Genomic DNA, 17,020 nt, shown 5'->3' on the forward strand with positions numbered 1-17,020 from the left:
GTTGCTAAATTTGCAGCATCAATCATAGTACTTTGAAATGCCTGTATGGAAGGTGGTGCATCAGCCTTATTTTTTGGGAAAAGTTTTTTGCTTTGTTTTGTTTTAATTTACAGAAAAGTACAGTGCTGTTATGGCAACGGTAAAAATAATGGAAAAAACCCTTGTTGAAATAAATGATGATTTTTAAGGACTTCAGAGACTATACATAAAAAATGTAATAAATTTTCCTTATTACAAATGTCTCAGAAATAGAAGAGAAATCATAAGAGATTGTAATTTAAATTATAATTTCATTTTCTCAAAAACATATTTGATTTTTTTAAAATGTTTTTGTCAAGTATAGATTGCTAATGTTTATGTGCTTTTAGGGAAGACTTGTAGAAAAACAGCAAAAAATGAGCTTATTCAGCTGGAAAAAAATAGCAGACAAACAAACAAATTCTAGTGCATGACTGTCAGCGTCAACTAGGTATTTAAAGACTACAAATTGGCATCTGCATCAAATGTTCTGCATAACTGTTTCCCCATCCTTACATTTACATAACCGAGGTGATAGAGACAGGTGACTACACAGCAATACTCAGTGTGGAATGGGACATGTCTCACTGTTCTCAACCAGTTTGCATGCTGGCATTTACTCATCAATCATTATTAATCTAGGGGGTTTGCGTGAACAGAAAATGACAATTTCTAGTAGCAGGAAAAAAAAAAAAAACAACACACATGTTCTCTAATGATTGATGTCAGTTGACTGAAAGTTATAGCTGTTCTGATGAGAATGGGCTCCTGAATCCCAGGGATGTTAACCTCCGAGTAAGTAATGCATGACGCACCTAGCTAGAACTAGAGATGAGCAAATAGTGCTGAGACCAGGCAGGAAAAAGATAAACACAAAACAGAGTTTGAGTTAAATCCAAATAGTATACATTGATGTGGTTGGACATTTGAGAAAGAGAAGGGATTTGATTGACCAAAACTACAATACACTTCTCTCTAGCAAAAAGGTTTTGTTGCATCTTTCTGTAATCTCATGATATTTAAAATGCTTTTAATATAATTTTTAAATGCTACTTAAAACTAAAAATTAAAACATATCCATTTTAAAATGTTGAAAGAAAACACTGCATCCTTTCTGAAATAAAATGTTTCATTTTTAAGTTGAAAAAATATTTTATATTTCACAATTTTTCCCTTTCTTTTCAGTTGAAACAGTTAATACGGATTTGAGAGACTTTTCAGTCTTTTTTCAGTCTTTTTTTTTTTTTTTTTAAATTCAATAGTTGAAACCACTTTTTCTATGCCTTTATAAACCCACCACTGATGCAGGCCAACCAGCCCTAGGTATGAGGCTGGGGCATCCTTCAAGGGCTGCTGCCCTAATCCTTGACTCAGACAATTAGATTGGATGACAGCAGGCCTGACCATAACATGTTGATACAAAGACAATCTAAAACAAGTTAATTGAGCAGCTATTAATTGATATTTTCAGTCACTACATAGCTGGCTGATGTAAATTTCAGACTTAGGCAAGGGTTTCTTTTTTTTCCTCTTTTTTTTGTTTCCTTTTTTATTTTTATTTTTTAACATTCATTATTGAGGTTTAGAATAGGATAGAGGAACATTTTAGTAACAGGAAAGAAATATAACTTTTAATCACTGATCTCACCTATCATAAGCTAAATAATGCAGAAATGCTAACTTAAATATGCTTTCACTTCTGTGCAGATTGCATTGCAATGAGTAAGTAACAGAGTATCCTCCAAAGAGCAATAAACTCTATCTCAAATCTCAAGCTATATTTCCTCCCTTATTTTTAGTCCAAAATGTGATTCCGAAAAGATATCATTAAGTTATAACACCTTAGTCATTTTCAAGCCCCAGGCACTTAAGGTGCTGAATTTTAGATTGCTTTTTTATATTCTGCCTGTGCGTTGCTTCCTTACTGTATGTTAAGTTATTAAAGCTGTCTGCTCCAATTTCCCCTCTGCTTAGGAAGACACGACAGAAAGATGAAAGAGACTACCTTTAATCTTGAAAAGCTAAACATACCATAAAAAATGAAACAGTGGAAACTATAAGGAAACACTGGAAACTAATAGTGCCTTACCAAGGTAGTTTACAGCATGTGGTCAACGAAATTATACTAAATTAGGAGCATAACACAAGTCTGGCTCTGATTCTTCCAGAAATAAGAATGGTTAACCCTGGGGGAGATGGTTTCAATATAGTAATTAATCAATAAAAATGTAGTCTGAATCAATCTCTGTTCTCATAGCTTTTGGTGCTTATATTGAATTGTATCCTGGCAATATTTTTATCTACAACTCTTGCTATCTTAGAAAAATAAGGAAGGTCTGGATCTCTATTACTAAATTACCAGAGGGTACATTGCTATTTGGAGTTGGAAAGTGAGGTTGCAGTATGTAATCTTACAGACTGTTCCACAATAGATGGTGTAATTTAGAAGGTAAAATGAAAACAGCTTTTGCATATATTTGTTCAAATAAGAGCCATCAAGTGCCATTATGTTTTGTTTGTTCTGCATAAATATGTATCTAACATATACTAAATCTATGCAGCTAAATTTCAGCAGAAACAGGAAAAAAATCATCATCAGCAACAACAAAAGGATTTTAACCCAAGCTCATCTGAGGAGAAACCTGTAAACATTTATGTTCATGTATTTACAGCAGACTAGTTCCAAGCCACTTTGATATAAACGGCATTTGTTCAGCCACAGGCCAGGAACAGTACTACGTCTTAAGCCCTTTTGCTTAATTGGAAAACTGCAAACAAACCATGAAATCAAACTTCTCAGCCAAGAGTTTGTACATATTTCATAGGCTGATGCTTGCACTCCCACAATATTTCAAAAGAAATATTCTGAGCCATTAATAACACCAAAGGTAAATAAAATTGAAGATTTTAGAACAGAAAAAAATGCACTCAAGTGGCTCATTAAACTAAACACTCAATGAGTTGGCGTACCAGCCTGTATCAGCTTGAATGGGCTCCACGCTGAAACAGCCCAAGGCCTGGGTACCGCAGTGCCAATCAGTGTGATTGGTATCATGGAGTCAGGCCCCGCGTTGATACAATCACACTGTGAGACACCGAGCTGCACTACCCAACAGTCCTACCAGGACCAAGGTAAACACTGAGTTCTTCTGAAAGCTAAGAAAGCAGTTTTAAGGTTTTCCTTGGAGCATTCGTCATTAATGGTTAACTGAGCCTGTCCCCCTTTGGCTGCTCAGTAGAGCCTTTAAAAGGCATGATGGCAGCGGGTTGCTTAAGGCCAAGGGGAATCTCTGGCCATTTCTCGAGTGCTGGTGACAGAAGCATGGCTGATTTTATGTGAGATATTTGCATTAGTTTTATGCTAACAGCTTATTTTTTTAATGTTAGGGGAATCAAGCTTTGCGAGACAGAATAATAAAGCCACATCTTCCTCAGTACGGGACTATGGCTAATTGCCCTTCTCCACAGAGGTGAAAACCATGGTAGCTCAGATACCTCTGTAAAACAAGAGGAGATAAGCAATAATTTGAAAGAGGTAACTATTTCAAACATATTTATATGTCCACTGGTGGTAAATTTACTATGTAATTGGTGGGTGTTTCTTCAGACTGAGATGATTATTATTTAACGATTCTACCGTACCATTCTCTTATTCTGATGATAATAATAATAAATAAATAAAAAGTTTTGCTTAGCAAACTCTCAGCATTTTCCTACAAGCCATCTTTGACCCCATGTCAGTGCTGATGGCAATATGTTCCAGAATTTTCTCTCCAATAACATGGAACAATCAAGACAAATTATTTTACTGCACTGCCAAAGCAAAATCGAAGATGTCAGCTCCTATTTGTATTCCACAAGCAGCTCATCTGGAAGATCTGATAGGAAGATTTTCCTTTTAATTAGTAACAGAAATGCTGATATGAATATGCTGTAATTACATAGGATAAAAATCTACCCATCTCATGCTGCACAGTAATATATAATAAATTCAGTCTACTCTGAAAGTCAGCTTAAAAGGCAAATAACTAATAAAGACTAACATGCTCCCTGTGTCATATAAAAGCCAGCACATAACAGAAGGTGGAGCAAAAAGGAGAACAGTAATCAATGTGATTACAAATACATCGTCTTTGCAGTTAGCCTTTTTTCTGCCTTTGAATGCATCCACTTGTTCACACTGTCTTCCTATGTCTTCCTATTTCTCTACCCCACTTCCGAAAATATAATAAAAGCAGTAAGAATAATAATTAAAAATATAACTTGCAGACATAGTACAAACCCTTGCCAAGCAAAGAGAAACTGATTGAATCCATATATTGATAAAATAGGATTTTGCTAAGTGTCCCAAAAACAGGTTTTGGAAGGAATCAGATGCCTGTGTAATTCTCTTAACTGAGAATTAAGAAAGCATACTTACTTCAGAAAACTGAATATTCAGTATTATTCTGAAATAGACTCTTAAGTAAATAGTAAAGTAAGTTTATTAGAAAAATAGAGAAACGTGCTATGGAAGAGAAGTGTATCTAGTCTCAACGTTTCCATTTCAATTTGACTGGTTTATTGAGTATTAGTTGCCTGTTACTTGTGTTAACTTAAAGGAGTTATTCTGGATGGAAACCCTTATGTACTTTCTGCCCCAGAGGAGATTTATTATTATTAATACAGCAGCATAGCTGAAAATGAAAAGTTGATATTGAGTACATGCATGGTGGGAGACCATGGAATCCCTTAAGAGTACTCAACTTTTTTTTTTTTTAATAAAGTAAATTCATGTTACTAAAAACAAAAAAAAGTCGCCCCAGCAAAAACGTATTCTGCTTACAATCTGTCTGGCTGCTGAAAGAGGACAGAGCAGTTGTGTTACCATCATTACCATCACATTTTTGCAGCAGTCTAATAAAGGACTTCTTTTACTGGGCTCAAAACTACCAACGTTGGTTTGAATTTCCAGTGTGCACACACTTACCTCTCTAGATAGCAAGCGAAACACCCAGTGAAATAAGATAAGTCGTGTCTAGATACCGACAGAAATCACCAGCAAACTTAGCTGCATCTTACTTGTTGGTTTCTATTAAAACAGCTCAAAGCAAGGCTGGGTATTTTCCAGTCCACTTTACAGTGGTAATCAGAAGTGCATTATTTTGTTAGTTTAGTGTTTTGAAAATGTAGACAGAACAATAGGGGATGTACAAAACCTCAGCTTTGATAATGTTCTTCAAACCTCACTTGCAAAAGAAAGTAAATTTTCACATAGCAAAATCCATCAAATAGTCAGATTGTGTCAACATCAACAAGTCATTAGCTCATCTACAATGCTCTTGTAAAGATTTTACATCCATTCTCTGCTGAGCATTCGAGAGACATAATATATACTTTGCTGATATGGTTAAAGGGAAAATTTCAAGCATCTCAAGTTAGGTAAATTTGGTGGAGCTTGCAAGGAATGGCATATGAAAATGATTAAATTATCATGATCATGAGCAGAGGATAAAAATGCTTAACGTGTGGATAGATGAAAAGAGAAAAGAAAAGCAAACAGTGATCTTATCTCATTTCTGCAGTACTTCTGAGGTTGATTTAAATATAATCACGAGCCAAGCAGACATGGATTTGCAATAACAGCAAACAAACAAACAAAAAATCTGTATCTGGAAAATAATAGTCCAGAGACAAACAGAAATTTGATTCTTGTTTTTATACAGCTTGACTATCCATTTTCAAGGTTACCTGATGAATTCCTGATCTCCAGCACATGGCATTCAGTATTTTGTGGTGCATGCCTGAATTTGGGTAAGCACATTATATATAAAATGATCTAGAGAGACAATACAAATGCATTTGTGTTCCCTGTATGTAACTTCTTTCAGAAGTGGAAGCTCTCCACAGTATTTTCCATTAATCCTTTACAAAGAAGAGTTTCAGAAGACCTCCCCATTACAGTAACCTCATTCTTCTGGTTTCGCACTTTCTTAAGATTTTTGGAATATGTCAGCCTGAAGGATGTAGGAGCTTCCTACAGGCAACAGGCCTAAGTATAGGGAGTTTATCAGCAGAAAAAGCAGAAGCAGAAACAATGGCTGACAGATTTTCATCAACTGTGTTAACCTTCGAAGACGTTCTCATTGTGCACTGACAGGCAGCAAATACTACATAGAAATAAAAGCAAGAATCCAACCATGACAAGCAGCAAAATTCCTATGCAAATTATAAAACAAAGTTTGAAAACCATGAAGCGATGAAGAAAAACAAATCCTGTTTCCCATGTGACAGAGATGCATGAACACCATTTTAAGTATGTGGCAGGAAGGAAGTAACACAGGAAAGGAAGAGAACGTGATGATGAGAAAAAGATTTCTACCTATGTAGCACACTTTCACTGTCTCTGTAAACTAGTCTTTTGTCATCTGGTAGAAGTAAGGCATAATCTACAGATGGATCACACAGCTGTGTGTATTTGGCTCAAACGTGTGTCAGCTTTTATTTGTTAGCAAGTCAGCCAGCAGGCACATGTCGGGAAGGCCTGGGATGGGATCGATACAGACGTATGTTAAAAAGAGCAAGTGAAGCTGCATGTGGGTTGTTTGCATCTACGTACTGCTCTGTGCATGCAGTGTGCCTACTGTAACCATTGGCTGTGCACTGCTGTTTCTCTTGTTTACTGAATTATCTGGCTTGCTCTGAGAGTTGATGTGCCTATGTAACAATTTTTAGAAATAATCCAGACCCCATTTTCATGTTAAGACTGAGTTCACTGAAACTCCAGGACAGTAGGACAAGATAAGAGAGAATGTCTCCTTTGGATAATTTCCCTTCAGCAAAGATAGCATATTATTTTTTTAAAAATATATATAAATTTACAATTAATTACTTTTTATCCATCATCTATGTAAAATATTAAATCATGTCTCAGCTTTTAGTTGTCCTGGTTGTGAACACATAATGAGAAAAATAAACACAAAAAGCAAAAAAGAATAATCCAACCAGAGAGTTTATCGTTCTAGGATGTAAGAAGTGTGTATGTGATAAATGCTGTAGCACCAAAGACCAATAAAGGAATTTATTTGAATCTGCCTCGATATTTTCATTATGTATTTCAGTCATATTTCAGGTCCAAATATTTGAAAATGGTGCTGAAGTTACTCATTCATTTTTTGTTCTCTGATATTTCAGCAGGACATCAAATTTCAGTTTAAATTATTTTTATACATTTGAGCACTTAATCTGCTTCAGTAACTGATCTTCCCTGAAATGTACCATAGTGAATACCAAAACTTTTTTTATATATTTTTGGTGAAAGAAAGAGATCGGGAGCAATAATCCCCACATTTCCCCTCTAGAATAAGAGAAGGGAATAAGAGTAGTTTATTCCTCTTGCGAAGCTCCTCAACTGTGCAATTCAAGATTGTCTCAGACTTATTTTTCAGTACCTATGTTACACAGTAAGGTGCCTCTGAAAGATTGTTGTCCTCACATATGTAAAGATGACAGCTCATCATCTTATTTGCAAGGCTCACAACATTGATCTTAAATTTCAGGCTCCTGGGATGACTACATGAGTGTCTCATATTTAATTTTAGATAGAAATTTTATGGTTGCAAAAATCTGGGAAACATCTGAAAATGCTAATCTGCATTTAGCCAAAACTTCAAGGAATATTAAAGTGCCCAGATTTAATATTTTGGAATAATTATTCTGTTTTGAAAGCCATCTCATAGCTTTTGAGATCTAATTCATGATTTTTGAATTCTTACAGTATAAAATATTTTACCTACATATAAATTATTATGGAAATCCCTGCCAGAAAAATATGGTCTGAATTTAGTTGTTTCACCTAAAACTAATTTTGTAGCTAAAATTACGAAAACAATATTATATATTTATTTCACAAGAGAATTGTATAGAGATCAGAGCCCACATTTTACTAAGTTCCTTATCAGGTTACTATATATACACATTTTCTGTGCGCTCCCCTTTTGCCCCCCAAGCTCCTTCACTTCTCATCCACCTTCCTTCTGTACATTTCCTGACACACCTTGCATTTAGACTTCTCATTCTTCCTCAAAACATAATTGCAAATCTGAGGAAAAGAAATAAAAAATAATAGCAAAGCTCCATATGCAGCAATTCAATGCCTAGCAACCTGTGATAGACCGAAGGAAGAAATCACAAATTATCTGCAAGAGGCAGTTGGAACTAGGGCTTGGGGTAAACAGACACACAAACAACATGTCAGCCATGATAAAGAGTGTAAATTTGAACAGATGTCACTTCCAGAGCAGCAGCAGGCAGATTAAACAGAATTGGCTTTGGATGAAATCCAAGGAAGAGCAAGAAAATATGATGCTTTTGCCCTGGGCTCTCACAAAAATCGAATCACCAGAACCTCTTTTCTTTAGTAATCACAACTGAGCCAGGTTAAAGAGCAAGAGACTTTAAGAAAGCCAGTTTAAAATTACACTGATTACACAAACATATCCATCTGTAAATATTTCCTTTACAGACATAAAGAAGAAAAAACACCTGCTAAATAAGCAGTCTTCAAGTTATAATAATTTATGGTAGTATCAATTTCATCAACATGCTACTAGTGCTTAATGAATCTAGGCCACGTCTGAGGAAGAAAAAATAATGTTTAAACTCTCTAAAGGAACAGCCATTACAAATATTTTGTCTGGTTACTACTGTTTTATGCATGTGTGTTTTAAATCTCTGCTTCTGCAGAACTGATACTGCATGTATCAGTTTAGCAAGCATAAAGTACACCAATAGAAAGAGAGAATACATAAGAATTGAAACCCTGAGACAAGGAGTAAAAGACATATCTACTTAGATTTCCCCTAAAACTTTCTAAGTAATTTTTATTCTTTCTCTTCAGTTGCATCAATGTTATACTTTACAAATCCTTAATGACCAGCCAAGTATATCCATGTCTGTAGCACATAGATTTATGTTTTTTGTTGGTGGTTTGGGGCTGTTTTGTTTTTTTTTTCTTTTTTCTTTTTTCCCAAGGATGTTAATGTCTCCTTGGCATTGAATATCAGAGAATGAAACAAACTTTATTTCAGGCCATAAATTTCATGAAGTCATTACCAGAAGAGTTCTGAAGTGTTTCCTTCGCAAGTGCATGTTTATTACATTAATTTTAAATTCTCTTGACAAACGCAGAAATAAATGCCAGTAGATTGTCAGCTGTCCATGTTCACAAACACTAGAATTAAGAAAATCATATCTAAAAACAAAGAACTAATCCTGAATTAATCTATCATAAACACCACTATTACTTTGGTTAGATGGTAATAAAGAAAGAAAGAAAACAGAATTTTGCCAAATTGTAAAACAAAAAAAGAAATCACAGAGGTAGAATATCAAACCAGTTGAATTTTCGATTATTATTACTGAAATGAACTCCATCACGTGACCCAAGATTACTCCTCTGTTTCCTTAGAGACCTGCTTTCAGTATGGCCCACAGAACAGCATAGCTATTTGCATGAAAGCAAAATGAATGACAAGTTATTATTTCTATAATTAATTAATATCAACTTTCCTAGTTAATGTTAAGCTCCATGTGGAAGAGATAAAAATCACACACTTTGTTTAATATGCACAACAGATGCCATTATATTTCCACACATCTGAAAAGCATTTTCATATTTGTAAGTCAGTATTTCAAGCCAAAATGTTGCAGAGTTTTTCTAAGTCAATAATACAAGCCTACAAAATTAAAATGCACTACTTGTGTCAAACACAACAAAATCATTGTTTATTTTTAAGGTGATAATAAAAAAGATTAATGATACTTCTGGATAATGAAACAATCTGCCACAAGGCAAGCTGCAGAATATAAAGAAAGGCTCTAGCAACAATCCTAAGAAAAACTTCAGTTTTCTCCCTAACACATTAAGAAGTCCCTTTTATCACCAGGTGACATTTTCGCATTTAAAAGAGAGTTGATTTTCATGCAGTGCTTAAAGGTCAAACAGTTAATCTACCTCTGTAAGGAGAGCATTTTCCTCCAATAAGATTTCTAGAGGACATCAAATCAATAAGAGCCATCAGACTCTACAAGAATAAAACCCTTCAGTGTTCTCAAGACAAAAACTTATACCAGTCCCAAAGAAACTGGATCCAGCCCATGAAAAAAAATCAGACATCACACAGCATGAAAAAAAAAAAGTAGCAATTTCTATAGTTTAACACAGATGTAAAATATCATTAATACAGACGAAAAATCTTAATGTGAAACCTGGAAAAGTATCAGTTTCATCATATGTATTCACTATGTCTTTTCATTTCTAAGTGGAAAAAAAATAATAAGTTGTTAAAACAACAAAAAGTTGAACTTACCACAGTATGATGTACTGAAATTTGGACTGGCGTGTTCTTCAGCTCTCCTTCAGTTCACAAGTCATGTGATACAAAACCCTCAAGTTTCAACTGAAAGGGAGAAAGAGAGAAAATGGGGTCCCCAATGAGAAAATCGTCGATCTAGCTGTATGCATACATCTTTGTTCAGTTTATTCAACATAATAAACCCATTTCTTAGCTTCCTAAGAAAACCACCACTTGCCTTGCATACAGTGGCTTAAGAAAGTTCATTGAGGACACCTAAAATGGAAGTCAAATACTGAATTCTAGAAACTAAAGACAAGTAATCTCAAAAAGGTATTTGTATTTGAAATTCATTAGCTTGAAAGAAGGGTGCTTCTGAGCCTACCATTTTAGAATGGGATTCAAAGAATTGCTCTTACATTGCTAGCTCTGACACAAACTTAGACAAGAGCTCAGGTTTCTCATTTTTAATGGAACTATTATGATGAGGGTAATAATATTTTAAGCCTTTTCCATAGACTGGGAACTCCTCAAGATAGTGACTGTGTCCAGATAGGAACCTCATATATAAATACATATTTTTATGTATACATATATATATTTATCTCACTTAAAGACATCAGGCCCCTCTGTAGAACAAATGGAAGGAGTAGAAAAAAATATAGAAATAAAATGATAAGAACTGCTTTAAACTAAAAGAGGGGAGGTTTAAATTAGATGTTAGGGATAAATTAGTCCCTCAGAGGGTGGTGAGGCACTGAACAAGCTGCCCAGAGAAGCTGTGGATGCCCCAGCCCTGGAAGTATCCACTGCCAGGGGGGATTGGGCTTTGGGCAGTCTGGGCTGGTGGGAGGTGTCCCTGCCCATGGCAGAGGGTTGGAACTGCATGGGCTTTAAGGTCCCTTCCAACCCAAACCATTCTGGGGTCCTATGAACTCAAGTTTTGACCTTCGCTATATGTGCAAGACTCTTCTGTGCTTGAAAGGAAGAAGGGCTGGGGATTACGCAGAAGTACTGAATCTTCTGTGTGGACTGCTGTGCGGTATCTTTCTGCAAGCACAAAATAGCACCATTTATAGTTTTTGCTTCTGAAGGAAATTTAAAATATGAAAGTATAAAGAAAACAGAAGGAATGAAAAGGTTAAATAAAGGTAAGAGCAAATGAGAACAAAATAAAAATCTAGTGAAATACAGACATAAAAGAGTACATTGTACAGAAAGTACAAGAAAATAATTAATTTGTTGGAAAATAATTATGCAAGCCATAGAAAAACAATTAATCTGCCTGGTCTGTATTCTTTCTTGAGGAATTTACCTTGACAGTGACTTTGTGATTTTTATCTGAGCTTTATATTGAAGTTATAGTGCATACATTTTTAATTTTCATTCCCCTTTCAGCTACTCTGGGATAAATTTCAATCAGTCCTCTGCCTAGCTTGATTTCAACTCCAGGAATAAAAAAATCCATAGTGTATAGGCTTTGATGCTTTTTGTTTATATGATAACTACTTTTAATTACCATTTTGTTTGCCAGGTCTCTTCAATGAAATTTAAAATGCAATTATTTTCCACTCAGTAATATGCACAGTAATTTGAATGATTTATATTTTGATATAATTAAGGTAAAGCTAATCATTACATATAAAACATTTTTGAAAAACTCCTGACAAAATATTATTATTTATTCTTGAATTCTCGCTTCATTCATCATTCATTTCTAAACCATTCCCAGCACTTTTATGGCACCTAATGATCGATTTTATGGTTATTAAATGTAAAATTGTTAGAAGAATGTTTCCTAAACAAACCTATCTCTCCAATTATTTTAAAATACCTGGAGCAGATTTTTTTTTTTTCGTCTTCTAATTAATGCCTTTTGCTTCTCTACACAGTCATCCTTGTCTTAAATTTTCACTTAAACAAATTTAACTGCACTGAAGGAGAACCAAAACTTCAGATCCAGGCCAGAGAGAGAACACAGACTGGAGGAAAATTGTGTTTTACTTTCTACATCCTCATCACGCAGCCACCTGTCAACATACACACAGTTACATTGAAGTAACCACAGCACACCTCAGTCCTCTTGTAGAATAACCCCCAAAGCAGATACCAGGTTCATGGATGTCTGAGATCTGAGTTAAAAAAGGACTGTGAGAAAGACATGAAACAAATGAACATATCCCAGATTCCAGATGTTTCAGGAGACTGAAGTTTTGGATATGACTTTGTTCATAATGGAAGAGTGAATACATGCTTTTTACTAAATACAGCACAGTGAAAAAAAGTCCGTCATGCATATAATGCAGTCCTTTATTTCTAAAATCTTTCAGAAAATTATTTATTTTTCAGTCTTGTCAACTTACTTGCATTGTAACCTGTCTTCTTCACAAGTGCATTTTGCACTGCAAAAGACTAAAATATCTTGAAAGCTCATAGCACAAAAAAACATGTTTTCTTTTCCGGAGCTTCATCAAGAGAGGTATTCCAATTCCACCCTTTGATCATTTTAAGCTCTGCCCTTTGGAAAATTTACAGAGCTAAAATTTGTAACTGAAAGCATTCATGGATTTAGACTAAATCAAGCTGACAGTATTTGCTCTTTCCTCAGATTTTCAGCAGTCCAGTCCCAGGGATTAGGGGTGCAATTCCATAGGATTGTAAATCTAAATTTTTGACTGTCTCAGTCCTCCCTTCCTCTCTATCCCTCATCTTCTCTCCGTGATCTACTTTTGCTCAGTAAGCTTCCTGAACTGGCTTGCCACGGGATCGCTCATGTTCCTGCTGGATTTAGATGAGTTTAAATTACTCTTCCCTCCCACCTGCCCAAGCTCTAGGTTCCTCCTCCCTCCCTTTCAGCCAGCACAAGTAATTATCAGACCAGAAGACGAGCCAGACAGAGGAGCAGATTCAGCTGAAAGTGCCATTAAAGATATCCCAAAATCAAGATCAGTTTTCAGTCTTGTGAACAATTAGGCATGGATAATGAAACAAGATAATCTAAAACCAAACCACTAAAACAGGAAAAAAATCCATCCTTTTTAAACACCATAAATTATAAAATATTAAACTGTAACAGAAGACTCATTATATAAATATATCTCTTTCCAGGTTTACAAAGAAAGTCAAAACAAATTTCTCAATTAATGGATTCTTCAGTGAATATCTAGGCTTTGTGAGCAACGTAATATAATCAATATCAAGTCATCTTTTCTTGTCAGGAAGTTAATAGGTATTATTAGCACAGTGTTTAGTGAAATTTTACTGATGGAAAATAGACACTACAAGGGCTAATTTACCTCTGATAATAGTATTTTTTCTGATGAAAGTGCCAGAGAAAATCTGCAACATAGAAGTCTTTCTTCTGCAAGAGAAAACTTAGGTAGAATAATATAGAGACAATGCAGATGTTTGCTTTTGAATAAACAATGAATAGAAACAGAGACTGGTGGATGAAAGCACAGAGAGGAAAAATGAGCGTATACCATGGTTTCCATGGTGGTTTACTCCCATAATGAAAAAGAAAGCTAAATCACCTACATCATCTGAAGTGGAAACTGTTTTAAAGATGATGTGATCAGGTGTCCCGGAGGAAACAGTGGTCTCCTTGAAATCATTAGTGTCCTAGAAACACGAGCTAAAGTGTTAAAGCTGTATACCGGAGGAATTATATTCTCCTGCTTCCTTATGCCCGTACAGTCATAAAGCAGTTATGTCTTATGTAGTTACAATTTCACTAAATCCACAGCTCTGTTTTACCTGTCTCTTTCACCAAGAACTACTGAGTTGTGCAGCTAAAGGAATCAGTAAGACCATCCTCTGCAGCACAGTCTCTTTGCATCTGTTAGCACAATTCAGCGGCACTAACGTTTCCTTCAGTTTTGGAGGCCCTTGCTAGACCACCACGTAATCCAGCAGATCCCAGTCCCCCAGCCTGCCCATGTACAGGGCTGCAGGCAGACTCCATGTAGCCCATAAAGCCCATCGGTGACGCCTTGCTGGTGATGCCAGCTGGCAGAGGGCGTGTGATGGTATGAACAATCCCTGTGAGATCTGCCTCCCTTCTGACCTGTAAGAGCCACATCAACAGCTGCAAATTCTATAGTTACTCTGCTAAAGGCTGTGGTGCTGCCGAGGGTACATCAAAGCAGGGTGTCCTGGCATATATCCCTCCACCCCCAGCTCCTCTAGGTCAGTCCCAGCATGAAGGGGGTGGGACAACTGTGAGTCTAACAAAATAAAGAAAAACTGGGAAGCTGTGATGCCAACTGGCTGAGTAATTGTGAACAAGTGCCTTCTCCTTCCTTGGCTTTGGTTATGATATTGGGGGCTCAAATATGACCTCTCATTTATGTTTACTTAGGGCTCGCCCTGTAAAAGGAAAGCAACAGCAACAGATGACTGTGAGTTTTAATACTAGCAATAATTTACAAAATGATTAGAGATGAGACACGACATGAGTTGCACACTATGAAAAGAGAATGAGATATCAGCCAACAAAGCCTGAAGGTTGGAATGCTTCCAGCACGGATTTAAGTTGTGTCCATCACAGGGGGACCAACACATTATGGCAATTTCCTATTCAGTTTTGGATTATAAGAATTTTGCATGGAGCGTAGATTTTTCTGTAATGGTTCAGAAGGGCAAATGTGACTTAGCAAGAGAAAAAGGAAGGCAGTTCAATCACCCCATACATTTTCATAAGATAAATTTATTAATTATTTGAGCCTATTTGCTGATGAAACACAACTAGATATAAACAAGATGTAGGGAGACTTTTCCATCTTGCTGGCTAGTCTGGACAACTGAAAGTAAGGTTCAAAAGGTCATGCCCTCCTAGACAATTTACCTTAGATCATAAAGTTGCTTCCCAAACTGAAAAAGCAATGAGTAAGACATGCACAGTAACTGCCCGAACCTGTCATTACTCTACCTTCAAGAGGAAATGGAAGAACCTCCTTTCCTGGTGCAGAAAAACATGTCCTTTCCCATTGCAGACAAACATAGAAGTCATCCAATGGATGAGAAAAACCCAACAGACTTAAACTGAATGCTTCTCTCACCTCACCCATCTGCAACTAAGAGTTCGTGGTTTCAGCCCTTAAAAATGCAAGTGGTTCTTTCTTCTGCTAATCTGTCAAAGCTGGTTTTTGACATCAGACTCCAAACCTTCCAAATCAATAAAGGCCATGTTTTTGCATATTGTCCATAATAATAAGCATTTGTATTTAAATTAGTAAATGACAACAGAAGAATCAGGCTCTGAAATCAGACTACTCACACGGTATCAGTGGAACTGCCCTGCCCCTAAACCTACAATCTGAATCTCACAGCAATGACGTTAGTGTGCTCACTTAAGATGTTTCTTCTAGTTTTAAAGGTCATCAGGGTTTAAGAGGTATGTTCTATACTTAAAAAAAAAAAAAAAAGTTTCCTCACATTTTAGAGCTATTACTGGATCTCATTATATTTTCCGAATATCAAGCACATCTCTTAAAGTTTACATTAAGTTTTAAATGAATAGAATTTTTAAAGGTCAAATAAATAATGAGGTATCTCACTGCCACAGGAAATATATTCACTATTTTGCCACAAGATTTTCTAATTCAGTTACTTCTGGAAGAAAATCCTTTGCTGTATTGACTTGTTGCATTAAATTCAGATCATGCTTAGCCTTACAGAATATACAATACAAAACCATGTTAGACAGAAGCGTAACAATATCTGTAGCAATGCTTTGCCCTTGATAACCTCTTCTCAAAAATGAAAGTGTGCTGAAATATTTAAGACTACCACCAGCATGAGTCCGATGCATCCTATAGAGTCCCCTTTATTGTTGCTTGTTCATTAGGTGGCACAGTAGAGAGTGAAGTCTGTTTCTCGCCTAAACTTCCAGAAGATACTGAATTTTTCAGTGTGGCTCCACAGGTTAGTTACTTTACCTCAATATTGAAAAATATACTTGAGTAGCAGTTGTTATCAGTAGCATCTTTGTTTTGATTTGTTTTTAGTAAACAGTAAGTTACCCAAACTTCTAGTTTCCATGCATGTCATCATTGTACAATACTGTTTCGTACCAACTATTTCTAAGACCACAAATATATGGTCAGGTTTGGACATTTGTTAGTCGATTGGCATATATTTTATTGACTTGCCTCTCTTGAGGAACCACCTCTCCCAGGTATGGACACATTTCTCTTACACAGTGAAGGAGTTGCTCCTCGTTTCATAGCTTGCATAGAGTTGGATTAGCTTGCGGTATCTTTTAGGATGCTATGAGTAGCATCCAGTTAGGATGCTATGAGTAGTTGAAGTGCTTTGACACTGAGGTCTCATAATTTAAATCAAGTTTGGAGGAGCCTAAGACCAAAGTTATTTATGATATATAAGAATAAACAGATGTGAAGGGAATTGAAACTTCACTCCCTCACCCCACAGGCTAGAGGCTGGGCAGTTCGTGGCTTGCATATTCTGGGGGGAATTTTCTCTGACTCCCTTGTGAGCTGTTGTATTATTCTGGAAAAGTAATCCAAATTCAGATCTGAGTAATTCTTTATTAAAGACTCGAGTTTTTGCTGTTGTTCAGTGTAAGCCTCATTAAAAAAAAAATATCACAAATCTCATCAGAATACTCTCACCACTGAGACAGTTAAATATTCTGAGGACAACTG

This window comes from Anser anser (genome assembly GCF_964211835.1).
Source record: "Anser anser genome assembly, chromosome: 13".
Lineage (NCBI taxonomy): Eukaryota > Metazoa > Chordata > Aves > Anseriformes > Anatidae > Anser > Anser anser.